The sequence below is a fragment of the Mercenaria mercenaria genome, chromosome 2 (genome assembly GCF_021730395.1).
Source record: "Mercenaria mercenaria strain notata chromosome 2, MADL_Memer_1, whole genome shotgun sequence".
NCBI lineage: Eukaryota > Metazoa > Mollusca > Bivalvia > Venerida > Veneridae > Mercenaria > Mercenaria mercenaria.
This window is the reverse complement of record NC_069362.1, coordinates 119,873,210-119,898,254: the sequence shown is the minus strand read 5'-3', so window position 1 is coordinate 119,898,254 and position 25,045 is coordinate 119,873,210. Positions and strand designations below refer to the sequence as shown.

Sequence of the window (25,045 nt, the reverse complement as noted above, 5' to 3'; positions counted from 1 at the left end):
GTGACCTACTGACCTACTTTCTTAATATTTTAGCATCAGTTTGACATTTGAAACATGTTCACGCAACTGGGAAAAGATATCAATGCTTTCTTATATTTGACTTTCTTACCTGATCTCTTACACTTGTCTATTTAGCTCATATTACTCAAGTGAGCGATCCAGGGTCATCATGACCCGCTTGTTAGCTCACCTGTCACATAGTGACAAGGTGAGCTTTTGTGATCACCCTTCATCCGTCCGTCCGTCCGTCCTTCCGTCAACAATTTCTTGTCTGCAAGTTAGTGGTTTCATTTATGATTTTATTAGCTCGACTATTCGAAGAAGTCTAGCTATTCTACTCACCCTGGCGTCGGCGTCACACTGGTTAAGTTTTTGCATGCAAGTACATACAGCCATCAATTAAAGGCATATAGCTTTGAAACTTATTTTTTCTTTTTCTAGGTCAATTACCAACCTCTCTGGGTCAAGTCCCATAACTCTGACATGTATTTTGAGGAAATTATGCCCCCTTTTGGACTTAGAAAATTTTGGTTAAAGTTTTACATGCAAGTTACTATCTCCAAAACTAATGCAGATATTGAATTGAAACTTAACATGTGTCTTTGGGGTTATAAAACTAGTTGATAGCGGCAAGTCCCATAACTCTGACCTTCATTTTGGCCAAATTATGCTCCCTTTTGAACTTAGAAAATTCTGGTTAAAGTTTTGCGTGCAAGTACATACAGCTATTTCTAAAAGGCATAGAGATTTGAAACTTATTTTTTCTTTTTCTAGATCAATTACCAACCTCACTGGGTCAAGTCCCATAACTCTGATATGTATTTTGAGAAAATTATGCCTCCTTTTGGACTTAGAAAATTTTGGTTAAAGTTTTACATGCAAGTTACTATCTCCAAAACTAATGCAGATATTGAATTGAAACTTAACATGTGTCTTCGGGGTTATAAAACTAGTTGATAGCACTAAGTCCCATAACTCTGACCTTCATTTTGGCCAAATTATGCCCCCTTTTGGACTTAGAAAATTCTGGTTAAAGTTTTGCGTGCAAGTACATACAGCTATTACTAAAAGGCATAATTATAGATTTTTCTTTTTTTTTTTTTTTTTTTTTCTAGATCAATTACCAACCTCACTGGATCAAGTCTCATAATTCTGACATGTATTTTGAGCAAATTATTCCCCTTTTTGGACTTAGAAAATCCTGGTTAAAGTTTTGCGTGCAAGTACATACATCTATTTCTAAAAGGCATAGAGATTTGAAACTTATTTTTACTTTTTCTAGATCAATTACCAACCTCACTGGGTCAAGTCCCATAACTATGACATGTATTTTGGGCAAATTATGCCCCCTTTTGGACTTAGAAAATTTTGGTTAAAGTTTTACATGCAAGTTTCTATCTCCAAAATTAATGCAGATATTGAATTGAAACTTCACATGTGCCTTCTGGGTTATAAAACTAGTTGATAGCTGCAAATCCCATAACTGATATGCATTTTGGTCAAATTATGTCCCCTTTTGAACTTACAACTCTTTTGATATTTAAACTTCTTGGGTAATATTTTCCTGCTTCTGGGCCAATATTATGAATAGTCAAGCTTGGCTGTCTTACGGACAGCTCTTGTTTTAACTGAACTTGCACACAACTTGTATCACCATAAGATCTCGGTTCCTTTCTTGAACTGGCCAGATCCAATTATGGGTTCCAGAGTTATGGCCCCTGAAAGGGCAAAATGAGCTATTTTGACCTTGTCTTCCCCATAGCAGCTTCATTTATTATTTTTTTAAACCAAACTTGCACACAATTTGTATCACCACAAGATCTTGGTTCCTTCCTTGAACTGGCCAGATTCCATCATGGGTTCCAGAGTTATGGCCCCCTAAAGGTCCAAAATTGGCTATTTTGGCTTTTGCAGCCATATAGAGACTTCATTTATGGTTTTATTTGGTACAAACTTCAAAAATATCTTCAACAACAATAAATCTTGGATTCCATGACAAATCCAATCGTAGGTTCCAGAGTTATTTTATATCTGATTACCTCCCCTGATTGTAATCAGAATGGATTTATATCAGTAAGTCCTTATAGGACTTATTTGAAATTTCATTATTGTCATTAGTTGGACTGAGCCAATCAGGGTAGATAACTATGGACTGATTTTATGTCAGACTACCTCCCTTTATTTCAAATTAAAATGGGTATATCTCTGTAACTAATGAAGATACTGATCTGAAATTTCATTTATGTCAACAGATTTATTTGGCAGATCCTTCTTTTGTTCACTTACAATAATTTTCTTTTTAATTACTTCCCTTTTACGTTACTATAAATAGCTTATTTTTAGTAACTTTTTTATTATTGGCCGTAGGGAAAAACCGAGACCACTTCTCTTTGGTACAACATGGATGGTACCTCCAATTTTTAGGTGTATTTTGACATACCTGTACCTTTTAAGAATTTTTTTTTGTTTTTGGTTAAATTTCTTAACTTTGTTGTTCCTGTCCTTTGGACTTAGATATTCTTTCTGAGGACAGGTGAGCGAAATAGGGCCATCATGGCCCTCTTGTTTATATAGAAAACTTCAATTTAAGTCCAGCACTGAAGTACTGGTGTCAGCTGTCTAGACATTGCAAATATTATACAAAATATCTTATAAATGGACCAGTTAAAGATAGAGATTTTAATAACTTAAGAAAGTGATTGAATATCTATACAATAATCTCAAAATGATATATTTCAATATCATGCTGCAAATAAGTAGCTTAAAACTGGTAGTAGGTGGTCTATGAATGTGCACATCAACTTCTGCATATCAAAATGTTTGTCAGAATATGTAGTTTTCAGAACTGCCTGATGCCAGTTTCTAGTCACTGGGCAAAGTCCTCAAATTCAAGATGGCCGCCAACATGGCCGCTGATACATGAAAATGATACCCAATGCGTAAAATTGCAAAATAAAAGCATTTAACTGTTGTAAATTAATTTGAAGTTATTATAAATATGTTAAAGCTATAAATCTGCAAAATTATATGCATTTATCGATATGAAATACAACTTTCTGACACATTTTGTACCAATTTTATACGGACTTAAATGTGATGAATACTATTTTCTTGAACATACGGTCAATATACTTTGTTTGTATTCCTCTATTTACTGTTGTTCCTTACACAATGCAAGCCCGTGATGAACAAGTGATAATAAATTGTAATAATATTATTATTTTGTTAAAGGATACATTCAAATTATTGATAATATATATATATTTATAAGTGGGTGGGGTAATTCAATATAGAACACAATGTATATCTAATAACAGGTAAAATAAAAAAGTAAATTGATAATCATCTTCAGTTTTGTATACATCCTACTACAGTTTCATTATCAAAACAATGTATAAAGTACGAAATATATGTTTAGACGAAACGTATCAAGTTTATTAAAAAAAAGGCCGCCAAGATGGCTGCCGCAATGTTTTTGCTATGGCAGCAACACCTTTGAAGAATATGCTATAGCTTGTTGATTTCTTTGCGTTATAACTGTCGTAAATATGTTGATTATTTAATTGTATTGTGATTTATAGAGTAAACTGTAATTTTTTTTTTTGATATTTATAGAATAAACGAAACAGAATATAGGTATATACATCCATACCAGATATAGGTTATAAATGTAACTATTCATATACAAATATCTAATAAATGAATCTTTCCCCTACACCAAATACACAGTGAATAAACACTGCTTAATTAAATTACTTAGATCAAGGGAAACTTTCCCTTACACCAAAGTTACAGGAAATAACGAAACTGTCCGCTCTTCTATTGGAAATACAGGGCCCGAGTTTATTTGGCTGTGAGGGTCAAAACACCCGTAGTGTATGTTCCATTAATTTCTGCCACTGTGTGAGCAGTCATGTCCAACAAATGAGGGCTGCCAAATCTGGAAACACCATGGGACAAACTGCCCAACAAATGTGGGCCGCCAAATCTGAAAACCCCATAGGACAAAATGCCCAACAAATGTGGGCTGCAAAATCGGAAAACCCCATGGACAAAATGCCCAACAAATGTTGGCCGCCAAATCGGAAAACCCCATGGGACAAAATGCACAACAAATGTGGGCTGCCAAATCTGGAAACCCCATAGGACAAAATGCCCAACAAATGTGGGCCGCCAAATCTGAAAACCCCATAGGACAAAATGCCCAACAAATGTGGGCTGCCAAATCGTGAAACCCCATTGACAAAATGACCAACACATGTGGGCTGCCAAATCTGAAAACCCTCGTAGGACAAAATACTGAGCATTCAACTCCAGCATTAACAAACTATCGGGAATTAATTATTTCCAGCCGGTGACCTGGTGAATACTCAAAATGGCCTGGACATTCCCTGCCAACCATGTGGTAAATGCAAGGAGAAATAGATCCTTGAGAACATACACTATACAAAATGGTAACCTCCCTGGTTTAATATCTTACATCATATAAAATTTACAAGGGTAATCTCCCCTTTGTTTTACATCCTAAACTGACCAATCATAAAATAGGCAATTCATGTACATTATTTACAATTACGAGTGTAACCTCCCCTGTCTTATATATTCTGAATTGATCGGTTATAAAATTTCACTAACATCATGTAAAATTTACAAGGGTACTCCCCCTGTGTACATCCAAATATAAATATAAAAACTATGACTCCTACCGTGATCATCACGGAGGACACCCTACCTTATTTGAAATATTTGAAATATTGCTTACTCTTGGAAAGTGACCCTCCGGTCAGACGGAGAATCACTCTGCTCCTTCAGGTCAGGACAATCTCTTCTCAGGTGATCTCCCTGACAATTAAAGCATCTCCCTGGAGATCTAGGCAAAATACAATTCTTCAGCCAATGACTTCCCCCACAATTAAAGCAGCCTCCCCCATTCCGACTAGGACTACCTGATCAACCCGGACAGTTTTTCCCAGACTTATTTCTTCCAGGATTATACGGAGAGGGAGACAATGATTGTTCAACTTTGGCGGTAAGCTCAGAAATAGCTTTCAACAAATCTGTCTGCTGCTTAGAAGCGTTTTCTTGGTATTTAAGTTGGCTTTTGCTAGCGGTCTCCTGGACTTTAATCATACTGTTTAGTAAGTTGTTTTGGGGCTGGAGCGACTTTAGAACTAATAGTCGGACTTGAACTATCTGAGTCTGTACTGGAGGCAAGCCTCTCTGAACGTCTGGGAATTGACTCCCTAGTATCCCTAATATTTGGACATTCCTTATGCGGAGACAGATTGCCCTGTAATGCATTATGGCACTGTTGAAATTCCTTAGCACGTTCTAAGCACGAGCGTACCGAATTTAGTTTGAGATGGATCATATGTTCAGAGGCACTTACGTCCCGCATTTCATAACAAAAACGGGTTACAGCCTGTGATTCTATCAATTCCTGGTCAACGGATGGAAATGCCTCAGTGGCCAATTCTAACACCCTATCTGACCAATCGTCAAGGCTCTCATCCAGCATCCATGTAGCAGACTGAAGTTGGACTAGATATCTTTCAGTGTGTGTGTGTGGGGAGGGGGGGGGGGGGGGGGGTTAAATCCCCAAAATTCCGTTCCAGTTTTATAATTAGTTCTGCATGGGAGATGTTAGGCCTACGTCTGATTGAGTTTGAGAAGAACTCCCCTGCCTTCCCGGAAAGGTTCAATTCTATATGAAATTTGCTCTGTTCTTCCCTCACTTATTATAACGTGCATATGTTTCAAACTTATGACGGAAGGTTCGCCAACTTGAGGTGCCATCATATGGTGGCAGTTCTGCCAGCTTAAAGTCTCTTTTGGAATATTCTTTTGGTCTTGCAGAAGGTTGTGCGAGGGCAACCCCATTTTGGTGCATAAACCGCACACCCGAGCTATAATAGTCTTGCAAACCAGAATTACTGGGGAGCACATAAGGCGCCTGCTGTTGAGTCCCCAATAGCCCCTGGGGGCCCAGGCTTCATGGTTCAAGATGGAACCATTGGTTGGTTAATTGGCTTGAGCCACAGCACTCACTTGATGTTCATAAGGGGTTGTATCTCTTGAATCCGAATATAATATAACAGACCGGAACCTCCCCAAGGGTACATGATCTGAGCCGCAATCGACTCATTTACAATAGGTAAGATCTGTGCCCTTGTGGCAGGCACTTGGAACGGTGCCCTAGCATGCATATTTGCACAAGCTGGGTGCGGATCATGGGAGTAGCCACGGCATCAGCTGGCATTGAAGCAGCCATAGTGTATGGTGTCGAGGCCACTAAGGATACATTAGCGGGCATTTGCGCAAAGGACGTAGTCGTATGGTAAGATGGTAATGCAGCAACTGTAATATTTGGGATATACCCCAACGATACCCATTCCGGGTGCCAGGGGTTGACAAAAATGACTACCCCTGGGTTGCGGTACGCGAGAGGGAGCTTGTATATTTGTACTAAGTGTACCACTCATACAGTAGGGTGTTTGTGCAACAACATGGTCACTAGCTCCATGTGGAAAGTATCGAACCACCGTTTGTTCCACCAGTGGGATGTGGTACAAGAGCCATATCGGGTACATTTGTACTAATTCTAGGGGCCTGAACCCCGGTGTCAGCCATAGGGTAGGGTGATCGAACCAGAGCGTTCTGATCAGGTGGACGGATATTATTCCAAATGCAACTTGTGGGTTTTGGTGCAGAAACTGTTGCGGGTACATTTGTGTCAATAGGAGGGGGGTGATCGCCTGTGCTATCCATATGGTAGGGTGGTCTAGCAATAGCATTCTTGCCCCCGTCAAGTGGACGGGATTGATCCCAAGTGCAACCTTCTAGGATGTAGTGCGGGCACAGTTCCTGGCACATTTGAACCAGTTGTAGGGCCCTACAGCCCTGCTCCTCCCCTATAATTGGGTGCTTGTACCAAAGTGGACTGTTTTATGTCGGGCGGACACAGCCTATTCCATATTTCAGCCTTAGATTGTTGTACCGTACCCAAAACTGGTACAGCTGTACTATGATGAGAGTCAAGTACCTCACTCCCACTCATAGGATAAAGCGGCATATACTTGGATGCTGGTACAATTGTACCCTGCTGCGGGACACATTCCCCGGAACCACCCAAAAGATAATTGGACACAAAAGCTGATGACGGTGTATTCTTACCAGGCGGAGGTCCTTGCCCCCCCCCGGTACCACTACTAAGACACGGATGCGGGTGTATTTGTACCATGTGGAGGTACTTGTCCTCCGGTGCCACTACTAATAATACTTGGCGCAGAAACCGATGTGGGCGCATTTGTACCAGCGGAGGTACTTGTCCCCCAGTACTTCTTGATGCCACAGTCAGAACTGGTTTATATTTAGCAGGAGTCTGGCACACTTTGCCAGCATAGAGGTTCGATGCTGCCTGACACGTCGGTTCAAACAAACGGGAGGCGGCGGCTCGGCCCCTCTGAATATTCGCGTGATGCGCTACCAAAGATGAACTCTTTTCATTTGTATTCCGGTAAGGGGTACGATCCCTCGTAACACCCGTAAGGTTCGAAGATGTATGCATTGCTGGATCAGACATATGAGAGGCGGGGGCTTGGCCCCTCTGAATATTATTGCAATCCCAAAGATGAACTCATTTCTATAGATATAAGTAAGCATTTTATTTTTACAGAAACTACTTACGTCTTACAAGTAAACTTTAAATCGCAAATACGGTTTATGTATGAGTTGTGCATATTTGACGTATACAAAGATACCCCATTAAAAAGTGCCTAGATAGCTTCCTGCATATGTTTTCAAAGACCTTCTTCAATTTAAGGCTTTGCTACATTTTGTTCTGCTATAATTACCTCATACTACAAAGTATGAGAAAACAAATGCTTTCTTAAATAACAAAAAAAATGAAATTAGGATGTTGCTGTTTCAAAACCATGACTTACATGTAGATTACTTAAATCATATTGTGTCAGTTTGTATCAATCAATATGTGTTCAGTGTATGTTTTATTTGTTTTTTTTTAAATGTCGAAGACATTATTTCGTATGTTGTATATTAATCATTTTACATTCTCTTTTTACAAAAAAATGACTAGCAAACAGTTAATAAGTTTAAATCAGTATTTTATGTAATTGCTAAAGAAATATTCTATTAAATGCTGTTTTAATCTTCGATTTTACATTTCAGCCTGTTTTAGTTACTTTTAGCAAACATATGTACACTTAAAGATCGAACCGTGTCATAATGTGAAAATGATATACATGTATTTTCATCATTTACTGATTACCCACACCAATTATGTAACTTAGTTTTACTAATGTCGGTATATATGACACATTTTATTCATGTAATAGTTCTTTTTCACGTATTTTTTTCCGTCAAGAAAAAAACAAAAACAATTTGCACATTAAACAAGGAGCTGCGTTCAATAAACGCTTGATGCCCCTGGTGGCGATACAAAGCAACCTAAGTCCAAAACGAGGTCAAGTTCAAGGTCAAGGTCAAACTGAGGTCAGGTGATGTCTGAAGATGAGGAATGGTCACAGGTTACATCTGCATTAGTATCAAGTCATTCTACTTAGGGTATTGATGCTAGACGAAACGGTCCGATTTGGTTAACCTTGTACGGACGGACGGACGAACGAACGAACGGCGGATGAACGGATGGACGGACGGACAGGACAATAACTATATGTCTCCCGCATCAGTAGATGCTGGGGGCATAAAAACCTGCACCTTTACTTAATATGAATTTTAAAGTATTACACATATCTTATGTAAGTGTACATAGATTTACCCCACCCACTAAGCTGTTTACTTAGCCCTTGATTGCTGGATTAACAGATAATAATTTAATTAAAAGTTGTCATGTCAAATACTTATGATCTAGTTTATGAAATTCTGAACATTATATAGCATAAAACTTGTAAAATATAATCAAGTAATTAAAAGTGGTAGAATTATTAAAAGAATGTATGTAAACAACAATTTTTCTGATTATTTTGCATGCAAAATCCATCATATTTTATAAGAATTTATTTCAATTTAGTTAAAGATGAAATATACTATGTTTTAATCTATTCTGCAACAGAAACTAGTATAAGACTAGGACGATGCCTATAAATTTGAAATATATTGTCCAGTCAAATATGTATAGTATGATTTTTAATTTTCGGCGGCCATATTGGCGGCCATCTTGAATTTAAGCACTTTGCCCACCATTTGCATTCTGGCATCAACTGGTTTTGGAAACTTAAGACTCTTACAAACATTTTGATATATAGTTTGCGATGTGCACATTCGTAGACCACCTACCCCCCATGAAAGTGAACTCATTTGCGACAGTAATAATGGTTTTATTTGTGATAAGAATAAAAAGAAAGAGTTTGCCTGAATGTGGTACCTTCTGGTGGTGGAACAAACTTTTAAAACTGACTTTAAATGAAAAATGAAAGTTTTAAACAGTAATATTTTGCAAACTTGGAATGATGTGGACGATTTGTTTATTTCAGTTACCGAGGTTATGACTGATGGAACAACTTGTTTTACATGCTGTCCGGTGAGATTGTGTACCATGTTGCTGCAGTAGGCATATTGTACAGTAGGGAGAAAAATACTCAACGATTTTGTCTCGAACATACAGACGATATACTCTGTCTCTCTCTATACATCCTCTCAAAGATCTTATAGCTACTGGACAGGTTGGTAGACTGAATTATTCGGATTGCAATCATGCATTTAAAGTGTGCTTCCTATGCACACATTTTATGTTTTGTTTGAGATTATTTGTCAAGCTCTCCTCACTGCGAAGCCAGTGTCTGTACTTAAAACATACGGGGGTCTTATGTGTTAACTTCTGGACAGAATTGTTTAGGTTGCTATTGTTTTAAGTGTCTTTTTGTATGCGCATATCACATTTTATTTTTTAACCATAGAAAAGCAGTTATTAGATTGGGGTATGTCAAGTTCAAGATCAGGATTACTTTATTTTTGTGATAAAAAGGCCATTTGGTCAAGGTAACAGTTACTAAAAGTAGATTTTTTTCTCAGTGCAATCATCAAAAACTTTCTCCTTCATAATTTTAGTTTGGACTTACTTACTGCCACTAAACTTTGTGTACAGCAAACTTATCTGAAAAATTAGCTTTGAATGATATTTGGGGTCACTGTTACTAAAAATAGAAAAATGGCTTCCACTCAATATCTTTTCTTTGGGTACACTTATTGTCAGTATACTTGGTTTGTAGATATCTTTTGTCAAACACAAAAGGTTGGGAATGTGTTTGAGGTCACTTGGATCTGGGTCATGGTCAGTGTTGCTAAAAATAGAAAAATGTGGTCATATTTGAAATAAAAAATAGGTTTTTGTGCTGTGGAATGGGTGTGGTTCAAATCTCATAGAGATCCCAAAATTTGTTGGTTTTTTTATGCCCGGGGAAGAAGGAGAGGTATATTGTGAGATGTCGGTCGGAATGTAGACCAATCCGTTTCCGGATGATAACTCAAGAACGCTTGGGCCTAGGATCATGAAAGTTGATTTGGAGGTTGGTCATCACCAGCAGATGACCCCTATTGATTTTGAGGTCTGTATATCAAAGGTCAAGGTCACAGTGACCCTGAATATTAAAACGGTTTCCAGATGATAACTCAAGAACACTTGGGCCTAGGATCATGAAAGTTGACAGGGAGGTTGGTAATGACCAGCAGATGACCCCTATTGATTTTGAGGTCAGTAGGTTGAAGGTCAAGGTCACAGTGACTCTGAACAGTAAAACGGTTTCTGGATGATAATTGAAGAACGCTTAGGCCTAGGGTCACGAAAGTTGATAGGAAGGTTGGTCATGACTGGCAGATGACCCGTATTGATTTTGAGGTCAGTATGTCAAAGGTCAAGGTCACATTGACCAGGAACAGTAAAATGGTTTCCAGGCAATAACTCAAGAATGCTTGGGTCTAGTGTCAGGAAAATTAATAGTTAGGTTGGCCATGACCAGCAGATGACCCCTATTGATTTTGATGTCATTAGGTCAAAGGTCAAGGTCACATTGGCCAGGAAAAGTTAAACAGTTTCTGATCTTCTTGTCCAAAACCATACTGCCTAGGGCTTTGGTATTTGGTATGTAGCAAAATCTAGTGGTCCTCTGCTAAGATTGTTCAGGTTATTACCCTGGGGTCAAATATGGCCCCACCCCGGGGGTCACATGGTTTATAGACTTACATAGGAAAAATTTTGAAAAACCTCTTGTCCAAAACCACAGGGCCTAGGGCTTTGATATTTTGTATATGACATCATCTATTGGTCCTCTACTAAGATTTTTCAAATTATTCCCCAAGGGTCAAATAGGCTCCGTCCTGGGGGTCACATGGTTTACTCTTAGACTTATATAGGGAAAAACTTTGAAAATCTTCTTGTCCAAACCGCAAAGACTATGGCTTTGATATTTTGTAATGAAGCATCATTTAGTGGGTCCCTACCAAGTTTGTTCAAATTATCCCTCTAGGGTCAAAAATGGCCCCGACCCAGGGGTCATATGGTTCATATAGACTTATATAGGGAAAAACTTAGAATCTTCATGTCCATAACTTACATCATTCAAATTTGGACCACATGTATAGTTTTGAATGGCAAGATGAACCTTGACATTAGTTGACCTTGATCTTGACCTAGTGACCTACTTTCACATTTCTGTAGCTACAGCCTTCAAATTTGGACCACATGCATAGGTTTGTGTACCGAAAAAACTTTGACCTTGTTATTGACCTAGTGACTTACTTTCACATTTTTGAAGGTACAGGCTTCAAATTTGGTCCACATGCATAGTTTTTTGTTCAGAAATTAAATTTGACCTTGATTTTGACCTAGTGACTTACTTTCACATTTCTCAAGCTACAGCCTTCAAATTTAAACCACAAGCATAGTTTTGTGTACTGAAATGAACTTTGATCTTGAGATTGACCTAGTGACCTACTTTCACATTTCTGAAGGTACAGGCTTCAAATTTAGACCACTTGCATAGTTTTGTGTTCCGAAATAAAATTTGACCTTGATTTTGACCTAGTGACCTACTTTCACATTTCTGAAGCTGCAGCCATCAAATTTGAACCACATACATAGTTTTATGTACCAAAATGAACTTTGATCTGGAGATTGACCTAGTGACCTACTTTCACATTTCTGAAGGTACAGGCTTCAGATTTGGACTGCATGCATATTGTTGTGTTCTGAATTGAAATTTGACATTGATTTTTACCTACTACCTACTTTCACATTTCTCAAGCTACAGCCTCCAGATTTAAAGCACATGCATAGTTCTGTCTACCAAAATGAACTTTGACCTTGATATTGATCTAGTGACCCACTTTCACATTTCTCAAGCCACAGCTTTCAAATTTGGACTACATACACATTGTTTTGTATCAAAATTAAATTTGACCTTGATTTTGACCTTGAGCTAGTCCTGAAATTTGGAACATTCAAAAATGGCTCAGTGGATGGCACCAAGATCACTCTGTAATCTCTTGTTAGGTTAATAGGTTAAAGGTCAAGGTCAGATTAAACCAGAGTGGTAGAACTTTCGTTTACAATGAGCATATAATTTCTGTTCCTTGTGCAATTACTAAATGCATCAAGAGTGGGCATTTCGTGTTTGACAAGCTCTTGTTCTTCTAGTGTTCTCAAAACAAACATCTTATTTCAGTTGTGTGGCTCTAGCAAGGCAGTTTACTCATGATGTCCCTTGTGACCCACTTGTAGATGAGTACTCAGATTACCAACTCGGCCCTTCCATACCTCATGTTTTTATTTCTATGTAAATGAGATGTGGAACCAAAATTTGTAGTCCTGTTTGGCGCCATATAACCTATACTGTGTTGGTGCGCCGTAAAACCCAAGTAAACAAGCAAAACAAACCAACTAGGCCCAGAACCAGAACTGCCAAAATTCAGCAGTGGGGATAACACCACAGTAGTTAGAAGACAAAGAACAATCACAAATCTGGGAAGGAAGGTTAATATCGTGGCCTCAACCCGAAACTAGTCTATGTGTATATAGAAATATAAGCAGATAGACTAGTTTCGCGTTGAGGCTATGATATATATATAAATTTTTAGCACACCTGTCACAAAGTTACAAGGTGAGCTTTTGTGATCGCGCGGTGTCCGTCGTCCGTCCGTGCGTGCGTCCGTCCGTCCGTAAACTTTTGCTTGTGACCACTCTAGAGGTCACATTTTTCATGGGATCTTTATGAAAATTGGTCAGAATGTTCATCTTGATGATATCTAGGTCAAGTTCGAAACTGGGTCACGTGCCATCAAAAACTAGGTCAGTAGGTCTAAAAATAGAAAAACCTTGTGACCTCTTTAGAGGCCAAATATTTCACAAGATCTTCATGAAAATTGCTCAGAATGTTCACCTTGATGATATCTAGGTCAAGTTTGAAACTGGGTCATTTGCCGTAAAAAACTAGGTCAGTAGGTCTAAAAATAGAAAAACCTTGTGACCTCTCTAGAGGCCATATATTTCACAAGATCTTCATGAAAATTGGTCAGAACATTCACCTTGATGATATCTAGGTCAAGTTCGAAACTGGATCACGTGCCATCAAAAACTAGGTCAGTAGGTCTAAAAATAGAAAAACCTTGTGACCTCTCTAGAGGCCATATTTTTCATAGGATCTTCATGAAAATTGATCAGAACATTCACCATGATGATATCTAGATCAAGTTCGAAACTGGGTCACGTGCCGTCAAAAACTAGGTCAGTAGGTCTAAAAATAGAAAAAGTTTGTGACCTCTCTAGAGGCCATATATTTCATGAGATCTTCATGAAAATTGGTCAGAATGTTCACCTTGATGATATCTAGGTCAAGTTCGAAAGTGGGTCATGTGCCTTCAAAAACTAGGTCAGTAGGTCAAATAATAGAAAAACCTTGTGACCTCTCTAGAGGCCATATTTTTCATGGGATCTGTATGAAAGTTGGTCTGAATGTTCGTCTTGATGATATCTAGGTCAAGTTCGAGAGTGGGTCACGTGCCGTCAAAAACTAGGTCAGTAGGTCAGATAATGGAAAAACTTTGTGACCTCTCTAAAGGCCATATTTTTCATGGGATCTGTATGAAAATTTGTCTGAATGTTCATCTTGATGATATCTAGGTCAAGTTCGAAACAGGGTCCAGTGCGGTCAAAAACTAGGTCAGTAGGTCTAAAAATAGAAAAACCTTGTGACCCCTCTAGAGGCCATACTTGTGAATGGATCTCCATAAAAATTGGTCAGAATGTTCACCTTGATGATATCTAGATCAAGTTTGAAACTGGGTCACGTGCCTTAAAAAACTAGGTCAGTAGGTCAAATAATAAAAAAAACCTTGTGACCTCTCTAGAGGCCATACTTTTCATGGGATCTGTATGAAAGTTGGTCTGAATGTTCATCTTGATGATATCTAGGTCAAGTTTGAAACTGGGTCAACTGCGGTCAAAAACTAGGTCAGTAGGTCTAAAATTATTAAAATCTTTTGACCTCTCTAGAGGCCATATTTTTCAATGGATCTTCATGAAAATTGATCTGAATGTTCACCTTGATGATATCTAGGTCAGTTTCGAAACTGGGTCATGTGCGGTCAAAAACTAGGCCAGTAGGTATAAAGATAGAAAAACATTGTGACCTCTCTAGAGGCCATGTTTTTCATGAGATCTTCATGAAAATAGTGAGAATGTTCACCTTGATGATATCTAGATAAAGGTCAAAACAGGGTCACGTACCTTCGAAAACTAGGTCAATAGGTCAAATAATAGAAAAACCTTGTGACCTCTCTAGAGACCATATTTTTCAATGGATCTTCATGAAAATTGGTCAGAATTTTTATCTTGATAATATCTAGGTCAAGTTCAGAACTGGGTCACATGAGCTGAAAAACTAGGTCACTATGTCAAATAATAGAAAAAACGACGTCATACTCAAAACTGGGTCATGTGGGAAGAGGTGAGCGATTCAGGACCATCATGGTCCTCTTGTTTAAGAAATGGTCAACTAAAGTTTAGCTTTTTAGACTTATTTGATGTTTAAACTTTGTTTTTTTAGCTCACCTGAGCAATGCTCAGATGAGATTTTGTTACCGCTGTATGTCCGGGGTCTGTCTGTCTGTCTGTCAACTTTAGCTTGTGTATGCGATAGAGGCTGTATTTTTCAACTGATCTTCATAAAATTTTGTCAGAAAGTTTACCTTGATAAAATCAAGGCCAGGTTTGAAAATGGGTCATCTGGGGTCAAAAACAAGGTCACTAGGTCAAATCAAAGAAAAGCCTTGTGTCTGCAGTAGAGGCTGTATTTTTAGCTCGACTATTCAAAGAATAGTCTAGCTATTCTACTCACCCTGGCGCCGGCGTCGGCGTCACACCTTGGTTAAGTTTTTGCATGCAAGTACATACAGCCATTAATTAAAGGCATATAGCTTTGAAACTCATTTTTTCTTTTTCTAGGTCAATTACCAACCTCTCTGGGTCAAGTCCCATAACTCTGACATGTATTTTGAGGAAATTATGCCCCCTTTTGGACTTAGAAAATTTTGGTTAAAGTTTTACATGCAAGTTACTATCACCAAAACTAATGCTGATATTGATTTGAAACTTCACATGTGTCTTCGGGGTTATAAAACTAGTTGATAGCAGCATGTCCCATAACTCTGACCTTCATTTTGGCCAAATTATGTCCCCTTTTGGACTTAGCAAATTAATTTGTTTGTAATTAGACGAATGCCCGCTGATCGAACTGACTGGATTAAAACGGATTTAATTAGATCTAAACGGTGTTTGTTTGTTATTATTAATGTAAATACGTTTGGGATTTCAGCGGAGAATGAAGTTTGAAATTGTTTGATATTGTTGTAATTGTCTTTAATTGAACAAAATTCAAATCATTATCAGTTAAGTGCGTCCTTAATTAATACACAGTTTGAGTATTTAAGGCTAAAGAAATTAAAGAAAATAAAGCTACATATAAATTTAACACTGTGTTTGCCATTATTGCGTCTTGATTGTATTCCAATGTGTTATTATCTGCCAGACCTTCCCCGTATAGCCTTGTCCACTAATCAGACCAGACCGCTAATAAGACCAGTTTTACAAAGAACCATGGGTGGTCTTAATAGCGGAATTCTACTGTAGTTGATAGCAGCCCATAACTCTGACCTTCATTTTACTATCTCCAAAACTAATGCAGATATTGATTTGAAACTTCACATGTGTCTTCGGGGTTACTAGTTGATAGCAGCATGTCCCATAACTCTGACCTTCATTTTGGCCAAATTATGTCCCCTTTTGGACTTAGCAAATTCTGGTTAAAGTTTTGCGTGCAAGTACATACAGCTATTACTAAAAGGCATATAGATTTGAAACTTATTTTTTCTTTTTCTAGATCAATTACTAACCTCACTGGATCAAGTCCCATAACTCTGGCATGTATTTTGGGTAAATTATGCCCCCTTTTGGACTTTGAAAATTCTGGTTAAAGTTTTACATGCAAGTTTCTATCTCCAAAACTAGTGCAGATATTGAATTGAAACTTCACATGTGCCTTCGGGGTTATAAAACTAGTTGATAGCAGCAAGTCCAATAACTGATATGCATTTTGGTCAAATTATTCCCCCTTTTGAACTTAAAACTCTTTTGATATTTAACCTTTTTGGGTAATATTTTCCTGCTTCTGGGACAATATTTCGAATAGTCGAGCTTGGCTGTCTTATGGACAGCTCTTGTTCAAATGATCTTCATGAATATTGGTCAGAATGATAACCTTGATGAAATCTAGCTTGAGTTTGAATATGAGTCATCTGGGGTCAAAAAGTAGGTCACTAGGTCAAATCAAAGAAAAACCTTGTGTATACGATAGAGGCTGTATTTTTCAGTTGATCTTCATGAAATTTGGTCAGAATGATTGCCTTGATGAAATCTTGGCCAGGTTTGAATATGGGTTATCTGGGATCAAAAACTAAGCCACTAGGCCAAATCAGAGAAAAACCTTGTGTATGCCATAGAAGCTGTATTTGCAGTTGATCTTCATGAAATTTGGTGAAATTGATAAAATCTAAGTCAAGTTCAAACCTTGGTCATCTGAGGTTAAAAACTAGGTCACTAGGTCAAATCAAAGAAAAACCTTGTGTATGCGATAGAGGCTGTATTTTTCAATTGATCTTTATAAAATTATGTCAGAATGATTAATTATTAAGTATTGTCAAGCAAATACTGTTCTGTTCAGATATAGAGAGAATGTCATTGAAGCATAAAATTGAAAGAAATAGATGACTTAACGTCAGGTAATAATGTATATTTACAGTTGGGAGTGAATGTCTGATACTCAGCCTTGATCTAGTGAAATATGGGGTTGTTGTCATGGCAATGGTAATGAGGAAGTTTTTCAGATCTTGGTCGGGCTTGTTGAGAAAACTCCAGATTGTAGTGATGAAGGCTAGAACAAAAGAGGTTGAAGACTGGTCAAAACTAAGGTAACATCATGCTTGCTGATTTTGTGCAAATAAATATGTACAATAGGGACTGTTGACACTTATACCCCTGCCTCCATTTTAATGTAAAACTTGATATTACTGGAGAACAGTGTTATAAAAGATCACTGTCAAAAAAATATAAAGAAGTGACCAAACACAAGCAGAAATTTTTACAGTACTGGTGATTCCTCTTTTTGCTTTTTAGTTCAACTATATGGAGAACTATCCTACTCAACCCGGCGTCGGCATCTTTACGCGTCCCCACCTAGGTTAAATTTTTTTACACTTTCTCTCTTTTCTCCTTATCTGTTATTCCTAAATGGATTTGATTCAAACTGAAAGTAGTTGTTCCACATCATCTTCCAAATCACATCACACAAGGCCCGTAGCTGTGATACCAATATTTAATGAATCATCCCCCTTTTACTTAAAATTTCAGGTTAAAGTTTTGATGCACTTTCACTATATCTCAGTCATTACTAAATGGATTTGATTCATACTGAAAGTAGTTGTTCCACATTATCTTTCAAATCACATCACACAAGGCCCGTAGCTCTGATACCAATATTTAATGAATTATCCCCCTTTTACTTATAATTCCAGGTTAAAGTTTTGATGCACTTTCACTATATCTCAGTCATTACTAAATGGACTTGATTGAGACTTGAAATGTTTGTTCAACATCATTACTCACATCATATGACACACATAACTCTTGCACCAGTATTTCTTGAATTATTCCCCCCCCCCCCCTTTACTTAGAATTTAAGGTTAAAATTTTGATACACGTTCACTCTATCTCAGTTATTACCAAATGGGTTTGAATCAAACTTAAAATAGTTTGCTCACATTATCACTAACATCATATGACACAAGGTGCATAACTATGGCAGCAATTTGCCATGAATTATGTCTCCCCCAACCCCCACTTGGGGGACATTTGTTTTTAGCTCACCTGAGCCAAAGGCTCATGGTGAGCTTTTGTGACCGCTCAATGTCCGTCGTGTGTCCGTCAACATTTTCTAAAAAAATCTTCTTCTTGAAAACCACTTGGCAGAATTAAACCAAACTTTACAGGAATGATCATTGGGTGGTCTTCTTTCAACATTATTCAAAGAATTGAATTCCATGCAGAACTATGGTTGCCATGGCAACCAAAAGGAAAAACTTTAAAAATCTTCTTGTCCAAAACCACAGGGCCTAGGGCTTTGTATCTGGTGTGTAGCATTATCTAGTGGTCCTCTACCAAAATTATTCAAATTATACCCCTAGGGTCAAATATGGCCCCACCCCAGGGGTCACATGGTTTATATAGACTGGTATAGGGAAAACTTTGAAAATCTTCTTGTCCAAAACCACAGGACCTAGGGCTTTGATATCTGATGTGTAGCTTCATCTAGTGGTCCTCTACCAAAATTATTCAAATGATCCCCCTAGGGTCAAATATGGCCCTGCCTCGGGGGTCACATGGTTTAAATAGACTTACATAGGGAAAACTCTGAAAATCTTTTTGTACAAAACCACACAGACTAGGGCTTTGATATTTGGTATGTAGCATTATCTAGTGGTCCTCTACCAAGATTGTTCAAATTATTCTGCTATGGTCAAATATGGCCCCGCCCCGGGGGTCCCACGTTTTACATAGACTTATATTGGAAAAAATTGTTAACAAACTTCATGTCTGAAACCACAACACTTAGACGTTTGATAGTTGGTTTGTAGCATTGTCTGATGGTCCTCCTTTCAATCAATAACTTTACAACCACTTGACCCAGAATATTGAAACTTGATAGGATGATTGGACATGCAGAGTATATGACCCGTACTGTTTTGGGGGTCACTTGATCAAAGGTCAAGGTCACAGGGACCTGAACATGGAAAACAGTTTTCTAGTTCATAACTTGAGAACCACTAGGCTCAGAATGTTGAAACTAAGTTGGATGATTGGACATGCCAAGTAATTATCCCTATATTACCTGTTACTATAACTATTATTACCCAACCATCAGTGTCTCTTTGAGTTTTGCTCCTGTCCCCTATTGATTTCTTGCATTTTGGGAGACATGCACTTTTCTACAAAAGCATCTTCTAGTTATGCCTCCTTTTTGCTTAGAATTGTACTTATATAGTGTTTTGGTATACTATCTTTACCTCTCTTATTACTTTATATATATAGTTTGACACACACTTAAGCTATTGTGCAATATCTTCATCCACCACTGGAGACCTTAAACACTTCAGTGACAGCTCCAGTTTCCTCAGATGTGCCCAGTTTCACAATCCAGTGTCAAAATAGTTGAGCACTTTGTCTCCTGTGACAGCTCTTGTTTACATTATGTATTTTTATATTTGTATAGGGTACAGTCGCTTTGAATCAGGCGCTATTTATCCAAGAAAAGGCCATTCTACTAGTTAAACTGATGGTACATATAGGGAAAAGATTCATTGATGATCAGGAACTAAATGCACAGTTTCTAGAACATGTCATCAACATCTACAGGTAATTATTACATTTATGAGACACAATTTTCTTTCAGTGCACAAAGGACAAAGTTCTGTGTTTCCTTCAGACATGTTTATTTAACCATGCTAAAGGTCTGTAATGAACTTGTCCGTCTTCCAATTTGGACAGAACCATTAACTGTTAGAAGGGGTGCAGGCATATGGTTAAAAGGGCTTGATGTTTGCAGGAAAAGCATCAAACTTGATAGAAAGCAAGAATATGGTGTCTGTGAAAAAAGTGAAAGGAAGTTTGAAAAAATTAGTATGGCCAAATTTATTCAAAATGGCTGCCATTTATAAAAAAAAATGAATAAAAGTAAGGTAAAGATCAAACTCACTCAAATGTTTTTAACCAGTTTTTAAATCATTTTTATGAATAGATTTCAGCTATTTATGGTCTTTCTTTATTATATATAATTACAGAAATTGTGTTACTTCCCTTTGTTGCAGTTTCACTATTTATACCACAGACAGCTTGATCTGCAGAATGTTAAAAATCCTAAAAGATCTATAAGAATAGTCTTAATCCAAATGACAAAACAGAGTGTAATAAAAATATTATCTGAACATTTTTAGATGCATAGGGTAGAAAGTCCCCTCAAAATTCAGACTAAAGTACTTCATATATGTTGTCGTTTCACATAAATTGAATTAAACACTTTAACAAAGATGAATAAATTAAAAAAAATAGCACCAAGAAAACTTCAGATCATAAGATTTTTATATTGCTGGCTATTCTTAATCAAATAATATTCCGTTTTCAATGAGTTTTTGTCAGTGAGATTCAGATGGTTACTCCAGTTGTCGAAATAAAGGTTGAAGACTTTGCTACTTCTAATGACACAGTATCTTTTGATCTTGGGTCCCTGTTCTCCCCATAAACTTTATCATGATGATGTTGTAAATAATAAGACTGAGGAAGATTGAGTAGAAATGTTTAGGTTTGAGTATGTATTTTCGCTGCTAGCCCAATGGGATTCCTTCTATAAAGGTGTACCTGTCTATAATCAGATGTTCTAGTTATAATGCAAGCTGCTGAGTTCTGGCCATGTGTTCACAAAACATTTTACGGTCTCAGCTGAGTTTGAGTTTGAAATTTTAATATCAGTTTTACTGAATCTTGAAGGATAAATACCACCAGACACTGACCATCAATACTGGATAGTCATTTGAAAATAGTTATTAACTTAAAATTTAGTTTTAAACATGCTGTTTAGATATAAATGACAATTCTAATACGATCTGATTCATTTTCCTATTAAACAAAGAGGGCGGCTAAGAACAGTTAATTATTAATCCCCAGCCGTGGCGGAGGGATTATAGGAATGGTCTGCGTCCATCCGTCAGTCATTCCGTCCGTAACACTTTCGTGTCCGCTCCATATCTCCTAAGCCCCTTGAAGGATTTTCCTCAAACTTGGGTCAAATGATCACCGCATCAAGACGATGTGCAGAACCCATGAGTCAGCCTTGTCGGTTCAAGGTCAAGGTCACAACACAAGGTCAAAGGTTTGAGCCTGCCATTCGGTGTCCGCTCTATATCTCCTAAACCCCTTGAAGGAATTTTATAAAACTTGGGTCATATGATCACCTCATCAAGACGATGTGCAGAACCCATGAGTCAGCCATGCCAGTTCAAGGTCAAGGTCACAACTCTGGGTCAAAGGTTTGAGCCTTCCATTTTGTGTCCGCTTTATATCTCTTAAACCCCTTGAAGGAATTTTATAGAACTTGGGTCAAATGATCACCTCATCAAGACGATGTGCAGAACCCATGAGTCAGTCATGCCGGCTCAAGGTCAAGGTCACAACTTAGAGTCAAAGGTTTGAGCCTTCCATTTTGTGTCCGCTCTGTATCTCCTAAACCCCTTGAAGGAATTTTTTAAAACTTGGGTCAAATGATTACCTCATCAGAATGATGTGCAGAAATTATGAGTCAGCCATGCCAGCTCAAGGTCAAGGTCACAACTAAGGGTAGAAGGTTTGAGCCTTCCATTTGGTATCCACTCTGTATCTCCTAAACCCCTTGAAGGATTTTCATCAAACTTTGGTCAAATGATCACCTCATCAAGAACTCATGAGTAAGCCATGTCAACTCAAGGTCAAGGTCACAACTGAAGGTCAAAGGTTTCAGCTCTGTATCTCCTAAACCCCTTGAAGGATTTTCATGAAACTTGGATCAAATGATCACCTCATCAAGACGTTGTGCAGAATTCATGAGTCAGCCATGTCAGTTCAAGGTCAAGGTCACAGCTAAAATCAAAGTTTACCCTTTCACTATCCATAGCAGTGGCGGGGGATTTAGCTGTCTTTCAGACTGCCTTGTTATACAAGAATTCACGATTGTGATGTCACAATTATGTCATAGTGCCGAACGGCATAATGGCAAGCTGGAAAAGAAACCAATTGAAAATGGGCAAATATTTAATGAATGCCCTCAAGAATATACTTTAAAGTCCTTAGTAATGTGTTAGAATCGAAATAATATATCTCATTTAGTGATTTGCTCTTGAATAAAATCATTTTTTGTCGTTCAGATGCGTATTATTATATCACTCGGGCTGCGCTCTCATGATATAATTTCTTCGCATCTGAACTCCAAACAATGATTTATTCAGCAACAAATCACTAAATGAGATATATTATTTCTTAAATAAAGTTTCATTATCAAACTCAGCTGAGACTGAAAAGGTTTTGTGAACGTTGTTGTTTGTGCAATATGGTGCTATGAAACAATGCATTACAATACTCAAATGCGAGGTAGGGAATCAATTCGTAAAAATGTTTATTGCATCACAGGTTAGGTACCGTCTGGTCTGACCTATTATGTGCAATTGTGGATACACAGCCATGCATACAGAGTTGAACACGTTAAGGATGCATGCTTCAGTTTGGGGTAAAAAAATTCCCATTTTTTCTGTTTTTAACATTAAACTGTGTTCATATATAAATTTTAACAAATTCTATTATTGGGAAATTTTTATTCCATCTCTCATACAAGAAACTGCAGCAAGTGTCTTTAAAGTATAACACTGCCTGAAATTCATGTTTTCCTCACATACATAGTTGCAGAGGCACCAGTCTTCCTCATCATGTGGAAATATACTTTGATATCAGCATTATTAGTCCCCTACTGGTTGAAAACCAGTTTCGGGGACTATAGGAATGCACTTTTCCGTCCGTCCGTCCGCAATTTCGTGTCCGGTCCATAACTCTGTCATCCATGAAGGGATTTTAATATTACTTGGCATAAATGTTCCCCATGATGAGACGATGTGTCTTGTGCAAAACCCGGACCCCTAGCTCAAAGGTCAAGGTCACAATTGGAGGTCAAAGGTCAACAGGGCTTTTTCCTGCCCGGTCCACAACTCTCCCATCCTTGAAGGGATTTTAGTATTACTTGTCACAAATGTTCCCCATGATGAGATGATGTGTCATGCGCAAATCCCGGACCCCTAGCTCAAAGGTCAAGGTCACAATTGGAGGTCAAAGGTCAACAGGGCTTTTTTCCTGTCCGGTCCATAACTCTCCCATCCATGAAGAGATTTTAATATTACTTGGCACACATGTTCCCCATGAGGAGATGACATGTCATGCGTAAAACCTAGACCCCTAGCTTAAAGGTCAAGGTCACAATTGGAGGTCAAAGGTCAACAAGGCTTTTTTTCCTGTCCGGTCCATAACTCTCCCATCTATGAAGAGATTTTAATATTACTTGGCACAAATGTACATCATAATAAGACGATGTGTCATGCACAACTTTCAGACCCCTAGCTCAAAGGTCAAGGTTACACTTAGCAGTCAAATGTTAACATAGCACGAACAGGGTCTGTTTTGTGTCCGGTCCATAACTCTGACATTCATCAAGGGATTTTAATATCACTTAGCACAAGTGTTCCCCATGATGAGACGACGTGTCTTGCGCAAATCCCGGACCCCTAGCTCAAAGGTCAAGGTCACAATTGGGGGTCAAATGTCAACAGAGTTTTTTTCCTGTCCCGTCCATAACTCTGCCATCCATGAAGGGATTTTAATATTACTTGGCACAAATGTTCCCCATGATGAGACAACATGTCATGCGCAAACCAAAGACCCTTAGCTCAAAGGTCAAGGTCACAATTGGAGGTCAAAGGTCAATAAGGTTTTTTCCCTGTCCGATCCAGAACTCTGTCATCCATCAAGGGATTACAATATTACTTGGCATAAATGTTTCCCATGATGAGACGATGTGTCATGCGCAACACCCAGTACCCTAGCTTAAAGGTCAAGGTCTGTTTTTGAGATCAAAGGTCAAGAGGATTTTTTTCCTGTCCGGTCTATAACTTTGTCATGCAAAGCAGGATTTAGATATCAGTTGGCACAAATATTCCCCAGGATGAGACAACATGTCATGCGCAAGAACCAGGTCCCTAGGTCTAAGGTCAAGGTCATATTTAGAGGTCAAAGGTCAAATTCAAGTATGACTTTGTATGAAACATTTCTTCCTCATGCATGGAGGGATTTTGATGTAACTTGGACCAAATGTTCACCACCATGAGGCACCCTTGTTTTTAGAATTACGTCCCTTTGTTTTTACTATAAATAGATTTTATTGTAACTTTTTTATTACTGGCGGTAGAGAAAAATCGAGACCACTTTTCTGTGGTACAGCATGCATGTTACATCCAATTTTTAGGTGTATTTGACCTATCTCTACCTTGTAAAGAGTTCCTTGTGGACTTATATAGATTTATTTTTTTTATTTTTTTTTAAAGATTAATTTCCCTTTGTTGTTACTATAAATAACTTACATGATAACATTTTTATAATCAGCCAAAAAAATTCAATATGATAACAACTGTGGGTTTTTATATATGCACATTTTAATCCAAGTGTGTTGTTATAACATATTGTATATGTAGTACAATATTGTTTATACATCATTGACAGATATCAGTTCATTATGTTATACTGCAGTAGAGAAAATTAGGTGCCTTCCAGTAGGGGACTTTGTATTGCATGGCAATACTTCATTCACTTGTTATTTCTGTTTTCTCAGCATTGAATTTG

At 37.9% G+C, this 25,045-nt stretch overlaps 1 long non-coding RNA gene across 1 annotated transcript in view; it reads left to right on the top strand.

Annotated features, from left to right (window-relative positions):
• LOC123565020 (uncharacterized) overlaps positions 1–25,045 on the top strand; it is a 60,246-nt gene that overhangs the window by 978 nt on the left and 34,223 nt on the right. Inside the window, exons 2-4 of the long non-coding RNA XR_008370037.1 lie at positions 9,513–9,701; positions 17,328–17,496; positions 19,854–19,996. This is a non-coding gene — a long non-coding RNA (uncharacterized LOC123565020). The remainder of the gene's footprint in view (positions 1–9,512; positions 9,702–17,327; positions 17,497–19,853; positions 19,997–25,045) is intronic.